A 13,176-nucleotide genomic window follows, 5' to 3' on the forward strand; every position below is an offset into this window, starting at 1 on the left:
TCACCTAGCAGAACTCCAGAGCTAGCTGATGGCAAGGAATTTTACAAATGTTAGCTGAACAGCTTAAGCAATATTATTTTTCAGGGCGATCATATGATAGTTGTCTTTCTCCGCTTGACTTATTTCGCTAAGCATGATACGCTCTAGTTCCATCCATGTTGTCGCAAATGGCAAGATTTCATTTCTTTTGATGGCTGCATAGTATTCCATTGTGTATATATACCACATCTTCTTGATCCATTCATCTGTTGATGGACATCTAGGTTCTTTCCATAGTTTGGCTATTGTGGACATTGCTGCTATAAACATTTGAGTACACGTGCCCCTTTGGATCACTACGTTTGTATCTTTAGGGTAAATACCCTGTAGTGCAATTGCTGGGTCATAGGGCAGTTCTATTTTCAACATTTTGAGGAACCTCCATGTTCCAGAGAGGTTGCACCAGCTTGCATTCCCACCAACAGTGTAGGAGGGTTCCCCTTTCTCCGCATCCTCGCCAGCATCTGTCATTTCCTGACTTGTTGATTTTAGCCATTCTGACTGGTGTGAGGTGATATCGCATTGTGGTTTTGATTTGTATTTCCCTGATGCCGAGTGATATGGAGCACTTTTTCATGTGTCTGTTGGCCATCTGGATGTCTTCTTTGCAGAAATGTCTGTTCATGTCCTCTGCCCATTTCTTGATTGGATTATTTGTTCTTTGGGTGTTGAGTTTGCTAAGTTCTTTATAGATTCTGGACACTAGTCCTTTATCTGATATGTCGTTTGCAAATATCTTCTCCCATTCTGTCAGTTGTCTTTTGATTTTGTTAACTGTTTCCTTTGCTGTGCAAAAGCTTTTGATCTTGATGAAATCCCAATATCTCATTTTTGCCCTTGCTTCCCTTGCCTTTTGCGTTGTTCCTAGGAAGATGTTGCTGCGGCTGAGGTCGAAGAGGTTGCTGCCTGTGTTCTCCTCAAGGATTTTGATGGATTCCTTCCGCACATTGAGGTCCTTCATCCATTTTGAGTCTATTTTTGTGTGTGGTGTAAGGAAATGGTCCAATTTCATTTTTCTGCATGTGGCTGTCCAATTTTCCCAGCACCATTTATTGAAGAGGCTGTCTTTTTCCCTGATATGAGGAAGTGGTGATGCAACATGGGGGCTTAAGTGGGTACGAGAAGAATAAATGAAAGAAGATGGGATTGGGAGGGAGACAAACCATAAGTGACTCTTAATCTCACAAAACAAACTGAGGGTTGCTAGGGGGAGGGGGTTTGGGAGAAGAGGGTGGTATTATGGACATTGGGGAGGGTATGTGTTTTGGTGAGTGCTGTGAAGTGTGTAAACCTGGTGATTCACAGACCTGTACCCCTGGGGATAAAAATATATGTTTATAAAAAATAAAAAATTATATTAAAAAAATAAAATAAAACCATAAAAAAAGCACTATTATTTTTAACTTAGTGTGCATATCTATTTTCTAAAGATATGTTAATTTATTTTATTGACTTATTACAAAACCAAATAATTTCCTCTTATTTAAGTGGCAGGTAAATAGAATTCTTTTTATTTTAAATTAAATGGCTTTTTAGGGAAAATATACTAAAAATTCTGAAACTTGTATTGCTTATGAATCTTTTATTGGAATCCTTATCAAGTTGTATTTTTCAAGTTTTTCCTAAATAATCTTCAATGAATTGAAAATATTTTTTGGATTTTATTTAAGGCTATTAACACACAATTTCACTTTGTTAAATATAGTGCTAAACGTTCAACCAAAACGTTGTGTCTTTTTTTTTCCACTACCACATCCTCCATCTACTGACTGGATTCTCTCCCCAACTAGCACATATATACCATGGTCTATCTTTAGGATAAGTAAGGGTCATCTTTTGTCTTTATTCTATTCCTCTCATGCTTCTGAACTTGTTGAATTTTAATATAGTCACACCATAAGCATCACATATTTGATTCCCCTTTCAATAGTAAACAGTGCACAACCAGAGCATACCTTCAAAGCTATCAATAGACTTACTCTGATATATTATTTTTGTATTTTTGTAAATTAAAATAATTAAATTATAGAACAAGAGTTTCAGGTGGTAGGTGTTGTAAGTTTTACCCAAACTGACTTTTGTCAAACTCGTTTTTGTCATCATATATGTCAAGTAGTTTTCTCAGGTTTATTTTTAGAATATCCTTGTATAATGAATATTTACACTGATATCTAGTATAAAAATCTTGCAATTTATTTTAGAAACATTAAGATATTGAAATTCAATCTATTTCTTTAATTCATTAAAGACATTTTTGGCTTGTTTCCAGTACTTTCTTACTGGTTAAAAAATGAATTTGAAGTAGTCTGAATTTCATTATTATATGGCACTTTCCCTTTGATGAATACAAAGACGATATTCTATATTAGCTATCTGAGAAGAATTCATTTTTTAAATTTTATTTATTTGTGAGTGAGAGAGACACAAGCAGGGGGAGGAGCAGGGTGAGGGAGAAGCAAACTCCCGGCTAAGCAGGGAATCTGTTGCAGAACTGAGTCCCAGGACCCTAAGATCATGACCTGAGCTAAAGGCTCAGGCGTTTAATTGACTGAGCCACCCACGTGTCCCAATCTGAGAAGAGTTCTGTATGTTATTCCTATTCATATGCAGTTTAAAGTCTAGGTGATTAACTTAATATTTTAGTGGCTATTACATAGATAGCACTATGTTCCAGGCAGAGAGTAAGAAAGAAATATTAAATCAACCATATTCTATGCATTCTAAATGAAAATAATTAATCAATCATAATAAATCCTTCTATTTATGGAATATCAACTTATAAGCTTTCCTCCATATGAACAATGCCAAATACCAGAATAAAGGGTCATCTAATACAAATAAAGGATAGAATTAAAGAATTGTGGTAAGCCATTAAATTTTGAAAAATTGTGCTATATTGTTGCTGAGTTGTGGTTTTCAGTTACTTCTGTTGCCCATAGTTTCCTACACTTGGATCTCCGAGCATTTGTTACACCATGTGAAAATATGAACTCTTTTTCTTTATTCTGTCTTACTAGAATAAGAATCCTTGAAATTTTATGGACATTTGAACTCTCCGTTATTAGCAGAAATTCTATCACACAGTAAGTTTCCAAATATAAAAGCCAGAGTTTTACAATGACTTCTAAGCTTTTACATGATCTAGCCACTCATTTAACCTCTGTGACCTCTTTCCCTGCTACTCTTCAGTCACTCAAAGTGGCCTCCTTGCTATTCCTCAGATATGCCAGGCATGATCCAACCTTCAAGATAGCCAATTCCTTTGTCTGGAGTGACCTTATTGCTGATAGTTCTGGGCAAATTCATCACCTTTCCATACCTTTGTTCAATTGTCAGCTTCATTGTAACTACCCTGATCTTCCTATTAAAATTCTTAACTCCCCATCCCCTGCCTAGCAACCTTGATTTTTCTCACCCTGATCTAAAATTTCTTTTTCCCCATTGTACTCATCATTTTTGAATACACTATGCAATTTTTATTAAGGTTTATAGCTTTTAATTGTTTAACCCATTAAAATAAAAGTTCTACAAAGCCAAGTATTTCATTTACCAGTGTAGTCTGAAGTAATATATGCCATATAATAGGTTGAATAGACAATTGGTAAATTTCAGAAAAAATTAATGTTGAGAGTATACTGAATTTCATAAGTCATTTCAATATTTTTTTCCAAAAAATAAACTATGTAAAACATACCTTAAATTTACTTTCAAAATATTTTATAGCATATAATGGACAATATACATAAGCCTTAAAGAAACAATCATATAAATAACCATTTCATACCTACTTAAATATTGCCTAATACCACACTCCTAGATCCTCTCTGAATGCTCTAAAATAACCCTTCAAAGGAAATACATTTTTAAAAATAACAGATTTTTTGGCGAATAATTTAATAAAATAAAAGTTTCATTCATCTATGTAGATCATAATAAATGTTTTTAATAAGCATGAAATTATAACTCTGAAGTGTGCTAAAATGAAACCACCTGCTAAGGGTGAGAGAACAAAAATAAACATCATTTTTCCAAATAAGAGGAATTTATTACCTTTGAATCAAAGCATGTGGATTTGTTCAAACTGGCAATAAAGGAATAAGGAAACACAAACCATAGAATGTCATATTTTAGATTTCTAAAAGACTTCAAAGTGAAGAGTATATATTTTTTAAATGCTACATAATGCTACATAATGACAAGATGACAGGTTGTGACAAATAGCATTTTAAAAGCTCTACTCATAATGGAACGGAAGGTGTCATTTCCCTATAATTTTATATATGTCATTAAATTACTATATCTGGATACAACATATTACCAAACAGATGTTCATCAAAGACTAAATCATTTTTAATGGAACATAATAATTTGAACGTACATCTATTATTCATTTTTTTGATCTAACATTTATAGTCTCGCTAAACAATTTATCAGTTGTAGACAAAATTTAAAAAAAATAGGATAAAAAGTCTTGTGTGGAAAAGTAGATTTTCTTTGAAATTTGCATTTAAATGAAAATATTTGCTGATATTTTAAAAACTTTAAATGTAATTTTATATATATCTGACCTATCAGATGATATAAAATTTTTGGAGAAAATATGACATATTTTTTTGATCTTGGTTGAAGGTATTAATAAAGAGCAACTGTTTGTATTATTTGTATTGTGATATCTTAGTTAATAAACATAAATAACTGGTATAAAATATGTTTTTTTTAAATTTTATTTATTTACTTGACAGAGATCACAGGAAGGCAGAGAGGCAGGCAGAGAGAGAGGAATGGAAGCAGGCTCCCTGCTGAGAAGAGAGCCCACTGTGGGACTCAATCCCAGGAACCTGGAATCATAACCTGAGCCAAAGGCAGAGATTTTAACCCACTGAGCCACCCATGCGCTCTAAAATATGTTTTTTTTATTATAGAATTATAGTTCTTGCCAAAATATGGAAGTAGCTGGAACTGAATGCCTCCCTCAAAGCCAGCTCTGGAGAAATTATGCAAGTGTAATATAGAACTATTTCAGATATGAACCAAAAACAAAGAAATGATGATAAATTCCTTAAAAGACTCAAAGTTGCTCTTGACTGGTATGTTTCATGCTCTATTCCTGGTTTGAGGACAGGCTTTAACAGGCCTGTCACTGTAGAAATCAGCTGGATGTTTAGAGGCTATCAGAACTGTGCAAAAACCTTGAAGGAGTAAAGACTTGAAAATTATTTAGAGAGATTAGCTCCCTAAGGCATTATTCATCCACACATTTTCTCCAAACAATTAAGACTGATGGATGAGGGGCACCTGAGGGGCTCTCTCATCACGTGGGTGGTGGGTTAAGCCTCTGCCTTCATCTCAAGTCATGGTCTCTGGGTCCTGGGATCCAGCCCCACATCGGGCTCTGCTCAAAAGGAAGCCTGCTTCCCTCCCTGCTTGCCTGCCTCTCTGCTTACTTGTAATCTCTCTCTCTCTGTCTCTCTCTCTCTCTCTCTGTGTCCAATAAATAAATAAAATCTTAAAAAAAGGCTGATGGATGATAAATTATGAAAACTGCTCCCTCCAAATGTTGCTTCTTCATAAGGATTTAAGAATTTAAAATTGTAAGAATTTAAAATTGAAACTTGATCATAGGATTTATCTTATAGAATAACATCAAGTGAAGGCAGTTATTATTAGTTCTGAAGTATTTGTGATTCTGAATTCTTGGCCTCATTAGTAAATTTGTTTTTAAATTCTCCCATGGAGTGGTGATTGGCCTTCAGTCTTTCATTCATGTACATCATTGGGTCAAATGAGATGTGTGTGCCCAGAACTATATATTATCTTCTTTGTATTTCACTGGAGACGTCATTTCTGAGTTTTGTTCAATTGAATTTGGACAGATGTTTTAATAGTCACTTCTAGAGTTGGCCCTGGAGAATATCTTCCTTTTTTTTTCTCTTCCCGATTCTCTGAAAAACCCTGACTAATTCACATTATCACAGTGATATCACAATTCAAGTTTTTCCAAACACTATAGCTGCAAAATAGAAGGAAGCTACTCAGAATGTAATGCTATTGTGAATGATTGAGAAAGAAAACATTATTATAATTAAGCTACCAGGTTTCAATGTATTTTATTGTTGCTTAGAAAATCCTAGCATACCCAGACTTTACAGAGATTTGATGATCCTAAGAGGAGCTGAACTCATGGACCAAAATAGCTATGCACATAAAAAGTACAATTACTTACCTAAAAAAGATGATGTGGTTAACTTTATATGGCAATCCAAGTGTTATTGGAACAGGAATTTATAAAATAGCTTAGGGGCACCTAGTTGGCTCAGTGGATTAAGCCACTGCCTTCAGCTCAGGTCATGATCTCAGGGTCCTGGGATCAAATCCTGCATCAGGCTCTCTGCTCAGCAGGGAGTCTGCTTCTCTCTCTCTCTCTCTCTCTCTCTGCCTGACCTCTGTCTACTTGTGATCTCTCACTGTCAAATAAATAAATAAATAAAATCTTTAAAAAAAAAGAATGACTGTACTTTTTAAAAATAGCTTAAAAGGGGCACCTGGGTGGCTCAGTGGGTTAAGCCGCTGCCTTCCGTTCAAGTCATGATCTCAGGGTCCTGGGATCAAGCCCCACATCAGGCTTTCTGCTCAGCAGGTAGCCTGCTTCCCTTCCTCTCTCTCTGCCCACCTCTCTGCCTACTTGTGATTTCTCAATGTCAAATATATAAATAAAATATTTTTTTAAAATAGCTTAAAAGTATATGATAAAATAATGATATATATATACAAAGAAAAGAAAGATACTATACTGTGAATATAAATTAAGTGAAAATTGTTGAAATAAAGAATACAATAAATGGAGACTAAGATGAATATAGCTGTAAAATGAATAAGTGAGTTGGGAAAAACAAACAAACAAACAAACAAATTAATGACTTCTGCCCAAATGCAGCAGAAGAGAAAAAAAATAAAGAAAATATTTAAATAAGTACTGAGATAAATTTTGGAGAATTAAAGAAAGATAAAAGATACCAGACTTAAAATGATGCTAAACATGAGAAATCAGAAACAAAACAAAACAAAAACCACACACACAAAAAACCACTCATATAGGGCGCCTGGGTGGCTCAGTGGGTTAAGCCACTGCATTCGGCTCAGGTCATGACCTCAGGGTCCTGGGATCGTGTCCCGCATGGGGCTCTCTGCTTGGCGGGGAGCCTGCTTCCTCCTCTCTCTCTCTCTGCCTGCCTATCCAACTACTTGTGATTTTTCTCTGTCAAATAAATAAATAAAATCTTTAAAAAAAACACTCATATATATTAGGGTGAGTTTTAAGAATATCAAAAACAGAGAAGAGCATAAATGATGCCCAAGAGAAGAACAGATCACCTAAAATGTACAAGAATAATACTGACAGCAGAATTCTCAATAGTAATAGCATATAAAGGAGAGAGCTGGGTGTTTGTATAGATGGAAAAGATATTTGAAACTAGATATTATACATCAAGGCAAATTATTGATTAAATTTGAGAGCACAGTAAAAATACAATGAAGCATGTTAGGTCTTAGAACATTTATCACACAGAGACACACATTTTAGAAAACTTCCTTGGAGGACAGCTCAATTTAGATAGAGAAAACAGAATTATGTACTCAAAGGCACATTTTGAAGGAAGGATTGAATATAGTCTGCACTGCAAATATTCTTTAATCGTATGTTCTGAATTTCCTAAATTTAAGAAATATTTGTTCAAATATTTATCTTTAAATAAACCCTAGGAGACTTTTTCTTGGATTCTGGAAAATCAGTCCATTTGGATACAAATCTTTTTGTCACTGATGGAAATTTTGATAGCCCTTAACTGTGGAATGCCTAATGTATGGTTACAGCAATTGTGATTTGCAAATACATGGGTGATGTGTGTGTGTTGTGTGTGTTTATTTTTATTTTTGATGGTTTTACTCTTCTATGAGATTTTTAAGTAGACATAATTTTAATAAATTATGATTTGTTGAAATTTATCTGAGGTTATATATAATAAAATGAAATTTTTGTGAACTGAAGAAGTGTGTCTCCATTTTTTTTTTAAAGAGTAGACTGGTCTTTAAAAATTGTCCAAAGAAGTACATTATATTCATTATTAAATTTGATAATATACAATAAAGTATTCATGGTCATATGGAACCATATCAAATTCTACTATTAATTCATATTAATAATTACCATAAGAGGAAAAAGGGATATTTTTCAAAATGAAAATTAGTGTATTTTTTAAAATATGATATAGTGTTATTCACTGAACAGAGGGAACAAATGTCAAAGTTTAACACAGTTTACAGAATGTTTTAACATAAATTGAAATTTAAATCTGACCAAATTTCACAGTTTTAAGTAAAATGATAGCACTTTAAATCCTTGAAAAGTGGTAAGTGACCCAAAACATTGCTTAGAAAAACAAATTTAACACTACACTAGTCTGAGATGGTTACGTTATGGTACAACTTGCCATTGTGTATCATCAAATGGTATATTTTTTTTCTTTTGGTCTTGTCATTATATTTTATGTTAGCCATTCTGATAAGTGTGTAGTGATATTTCAGTGTCATTTTGATTGCATTTCCTTGATGTCTAATTATGTCAAATTATATTATTTTGATGTTTAATGTTCTGAGCTTTCTCAGTTCAAGACCATGAAGCCACGTAGGAAAAATACAGTTGCAGATGCACTCATAGACCAACTCTTATTTAGAAATAAGAACAAAAATTACTACCCATTCCAACAAAAAGTAGATTTGTTATGCAGTAGGGATTTTATAAATTACCTGACACAACTTATATTGTAAGATGAAATGGGACAGGCGGCTTCTTGCAGCTATATACAACATCATTTTAATTTCAATTTTCAGTATAATTTTTCCAAGGTATACACAGAATATATATTTAATGTAAATTGTGAACATTTTAAACTCTGTATATGGAAATTAATCAATTTTAAGTTTATAACAATCAAAATTAACGGAAGTTTATTTTAAATTAGTTAGCTTTCTCTGCATTGCAAGACAGAATAATCAAGAATTGGTAAGAAAAAAATAATCTCTGTAAAATTACCAGGGGTGCATTATAAAGTGTTCGGTAACCAATCAAACTCACAATTTCGATTGAATGGCAAGTGATTTTTAAAATCTGGAACTCATTGTCAATTTTTTTTTTCTTCATTGTGTCTTAATAAATTACTGTGTTCATTTGCATGGAAGTGAAGAAAAATGCATGACATTTCATCTCAACACTAACACTTTTAACTGGCAACTCTGAATGTACTTTACAGCAGTGTAACAAAGTAAAGATCAATGATGTTTCATGAAATATTTGTTATAATTCTCAAGGAGATAGGGAGTTTGTGCAAAAATGCAAATCACTTTGGGACTAAACACATTGTTTATTTCAGCTAATTTTAAGAAAATATGCTAAGACTCTCTCAAAAAAGCAAGCAACGATTTAGGTTTTTCTTCAAACTCCTTATCTAATCCTGAACCAACAGCACATAGTTCAAAGAGCAACTAATTTGAGCAGCTCCAATTTACACGTTTCCTAACAATGCTTAATTTAGTGGAATTTCTGTCCAATTATGTTAATTTGATGTAGTGAAAGACAAACATTCAAAAAGATCATCCTTAATTTATATAGATTGCCAAACTCTGCATTTTCTGAATGACGCCCAGGAAAGTATTTTCAAAAACAAACAAACAAACAAACAATGCCAGAACCACTATTAGGTCATCTCTAGGCAGAAAGTGACTCAGAGCCTACATTACTCTCTCCCTGAAAGTATACTGTAGACACTGAAACTACTACCCTGAGTCTGTGCTATCAAATTCCTTAAGTTAGAAAGTTTTAAAACCAGTCTGTGTGGGAGTATTTCACTTATAGATAGAGACTTGTTTGTTTATACATTTTCATACTTGATTTTTAGGGTGTAATAACCATGTTTTAAAATTCATGGTGGTTTTGAATACTGTTGGATAATTGTGCTAAAATGGTATATCCATTCCTCCTAGGAAACAGAAATTATAGAAAGGTAGCGTTTTTCAGATCTGACATCTTTGAGTCATTGCAGTTTCAGTATAAATGCAATAGGAAAAGTGACATTCATGTTTATGATATTTTCTATAAATAAATTAGAATGTACTGGAGGCCTGATATAAAGTGGGATGACTAAACTTCAGTAAGATCTTGTTTTCAATTCAAAATAAATTTTAAATTGAATTATGCACCTCTAAGTTCAGAGACAATAAACATTAACCAACACAATTAATAAGTTCTATTTCTTGAAATTTCGGGAACATTGATAGTCTCACCTACTGGATGAACAACAGCTAACATTTTTGGTCATGGATTCTTGCTAAAATATCACTTTCCCAAAGAAAATTAATGTTATGAATTTTCACTGATTGTTATTGATCATGAAGAATATAACAACCATGATAAAAAGAGTAGGAAAAACATGATATCTCATCTGTAAGGGCATGTGGAAAGTAGGAAATGCTAATAAAAATAACTACAATTATTTCCCAAGTTAACATAATATAACAGAACAAAAATATTTCATAACAATATTTTCTAGGCTCATTCTGATAACTCTTTTCTACATTCAAATTTAAAGGTTGAGGCATGTGATATATATTACACAAAAACCATCCCAAGGAATTCGTTTTAAAAAAAAAACTCTTAATAAAGGACAAATCCAAAGGAATTTCTTTTCTAATTTAATTAACAAATTATAAATCGACTTACCTATTTCATCACAGTGTATCAGGCACCAATAATATTTTTTAATCGTCATACCTGATGCAATAGTTACCATCTTTCAGACATACTGATCACGAACAAGCAAATAAACAAGAGCACTGTAGCTTAAGATCTACCTGCATAAATATAGGACTACTTCAGACAATCTCTTCACCACAACATAGCAATGAATAGAAATCATACATGCTCTGTAATGGACATACAGATGAGATAGAAGGGGATGGGTGTTAATATATGCAGAATCTTTATTAATTACATTGTAAAACATAATATGGAAAAACATAATACAATTTTAGAAATACCCAAGTCACCATCATTGTTTTATTTTTATATGTGTAGATAAGGAGTTTAGTAAACAATCCATGACTATTCAACTTCTTATATTTTGAAAATTTTTGCAACATTAACAAACCTAGCAACTAGAAAATTGTATCTATCTGCAAAATACAGCTTTGCCAGCATGGTAGAGGAAAAGCAAAACAAAATAAGTAAGAAAAGTTTAACATTTCACAAGAGTTTTACTTTTATATTTTTATTTATTATTTTATATTTTTCACTTATTATTTACTTCTATTTTCTACTTTATTTTAATGAAAATGCCATGACCATAACATAAGAGCAGAATTAAACCAACATGAGAAATTATTTTTTCATAAGTTATAATAAACTAGCTTGGTGATTAATTCAAAAATTATATTACAAACTTCAGTGTTCTTGCAGTAAGTATCACTTCATAAACAAATGAGTCAGGAGTCATAAACTAAAGATGATTCTAAATGTTATTTAGAGAGACATTCTGTTCTTAATATATTTCAAATATTCTACACAAGGCAAAGTGGATCCAAGTAATCTGTAGGCAAAATAGGATTTTAGAGAGGTATATATTTCCAACAGTATTTATAAAATATTACCTTTATGTAAGGCATCATCCTGGACTTTGTGGAAAACATACAAAGGAGTAAGAAGTGGCCCTTCAAGAAACACATACAATATCAAGGTTTAACATGAAGCAGCATGTCTTCTCTAAGTAAAAAAAACATTGTACCAACTGACTTTACTGAAACTTTATATTTATTGCTCTCGTTTTAGGTCATATTGTCCTTCTGCATGCAGCTGCTATAACGGACATGATATAGACTGAATAGCTTATAAAGAACAGGAATTTATTTCTCACAGTTCTAGAACTGAGAAGTTCAAGATTAAGGAATGGGCAGATCCAGGGAGAGCCCACTTCCTCATAGATGGCTATCTTCTCACTGTAAATGTACATGATGAATGAAGCAAGAGAACTCTCTGGGGTCTCCTTTAAAAGGACTGTAATCCCACTTATGACCTAATCACCTCCCAAAGGCCCCTATGTTTTAATACTATCACTTCCAGAGTTAGATTTCATAATATGATTTTGGGAGACATAAACATTCACACCATAGTATATATAAACAAAAAAAGACACAGAAGCAACAAACAACAAAAATTATTTTAACTTCCTATTATTTTCAACTACATAAAATTTTAATTTGTTTCTATATAATATTAAATAACTCATTTGAGTGATTCACTTATATCCAATGCATCTGAGTGCAATTAAATTTGCTTACCCAACATATCCAGCAGCATATTCCTTCGGAATATCTCATTCCCCACCTTACAGGATTTACCACAATTAGAAGACAGGGGATAGAGGATAGATAGATAGATGTATACATAAACACATTGTACATACACATATGCATATTTTTTTCCTGTTAATGATACTCATGCAAATAAAATTTAAGCTCAAGGAAACCTGTCTTGTGTGTTACTTAATTTCCAGTTTTTAGTCAACATCCAAAAACAAATAATCCAATAAAAACATGGATAGAAGACATGAACAAGTGTTTCCCCAAAGAACACATTCAAATGTTCAGTAGATACTGAAAAGATGTCCATCATCATGTATCATCAGGAAATTGCAAAGCAAAACTAGAAAGAGATACCACCTCACACCTGTCAGAATGGCTAAAATCAACACTACAAGAAACAAAAGGTGTTGGAGAGGATGTGAAAAAGTAACACTTGTGGGGGCTGCCTGGGTGGCTCAGTGGGTTAAGCCTCTGCCTTCAGCTCAGGTCATGATCTCAGGGTCCTGGGATGAAGTTCCACATCGGGCTCTCTGCCAGGAATGGAGCCTGCTCCCTCCTCTCTCTCTCTCTACTTGTGATCTCTCTCTCAAATGAATAAAATCTTAAAAAAAAAAGAAAAAGAAAGAAAAAGTAACAATTGTGAACTGTTGGTGGTGATGCAAACTGATACAGCCATATTGGAAAACAGTATGGAATTTCCATAAAATTTAAAAATAGAAGTCCTTT

This window comes from Mustela lutreola, chromosome 15 (genome assembly GCF_030435805.1).
Source record: "Mustela lutreola isolate mMusLut2 chromosome 15, mMusLut2.pri, whole genome shotgun sequence".
Lineage (NCBI taxonomy): Eukaryota > Metazoa > Chordata > Mammalia > Carnivora > Mustelidae > Mustela > Mustela lutreola.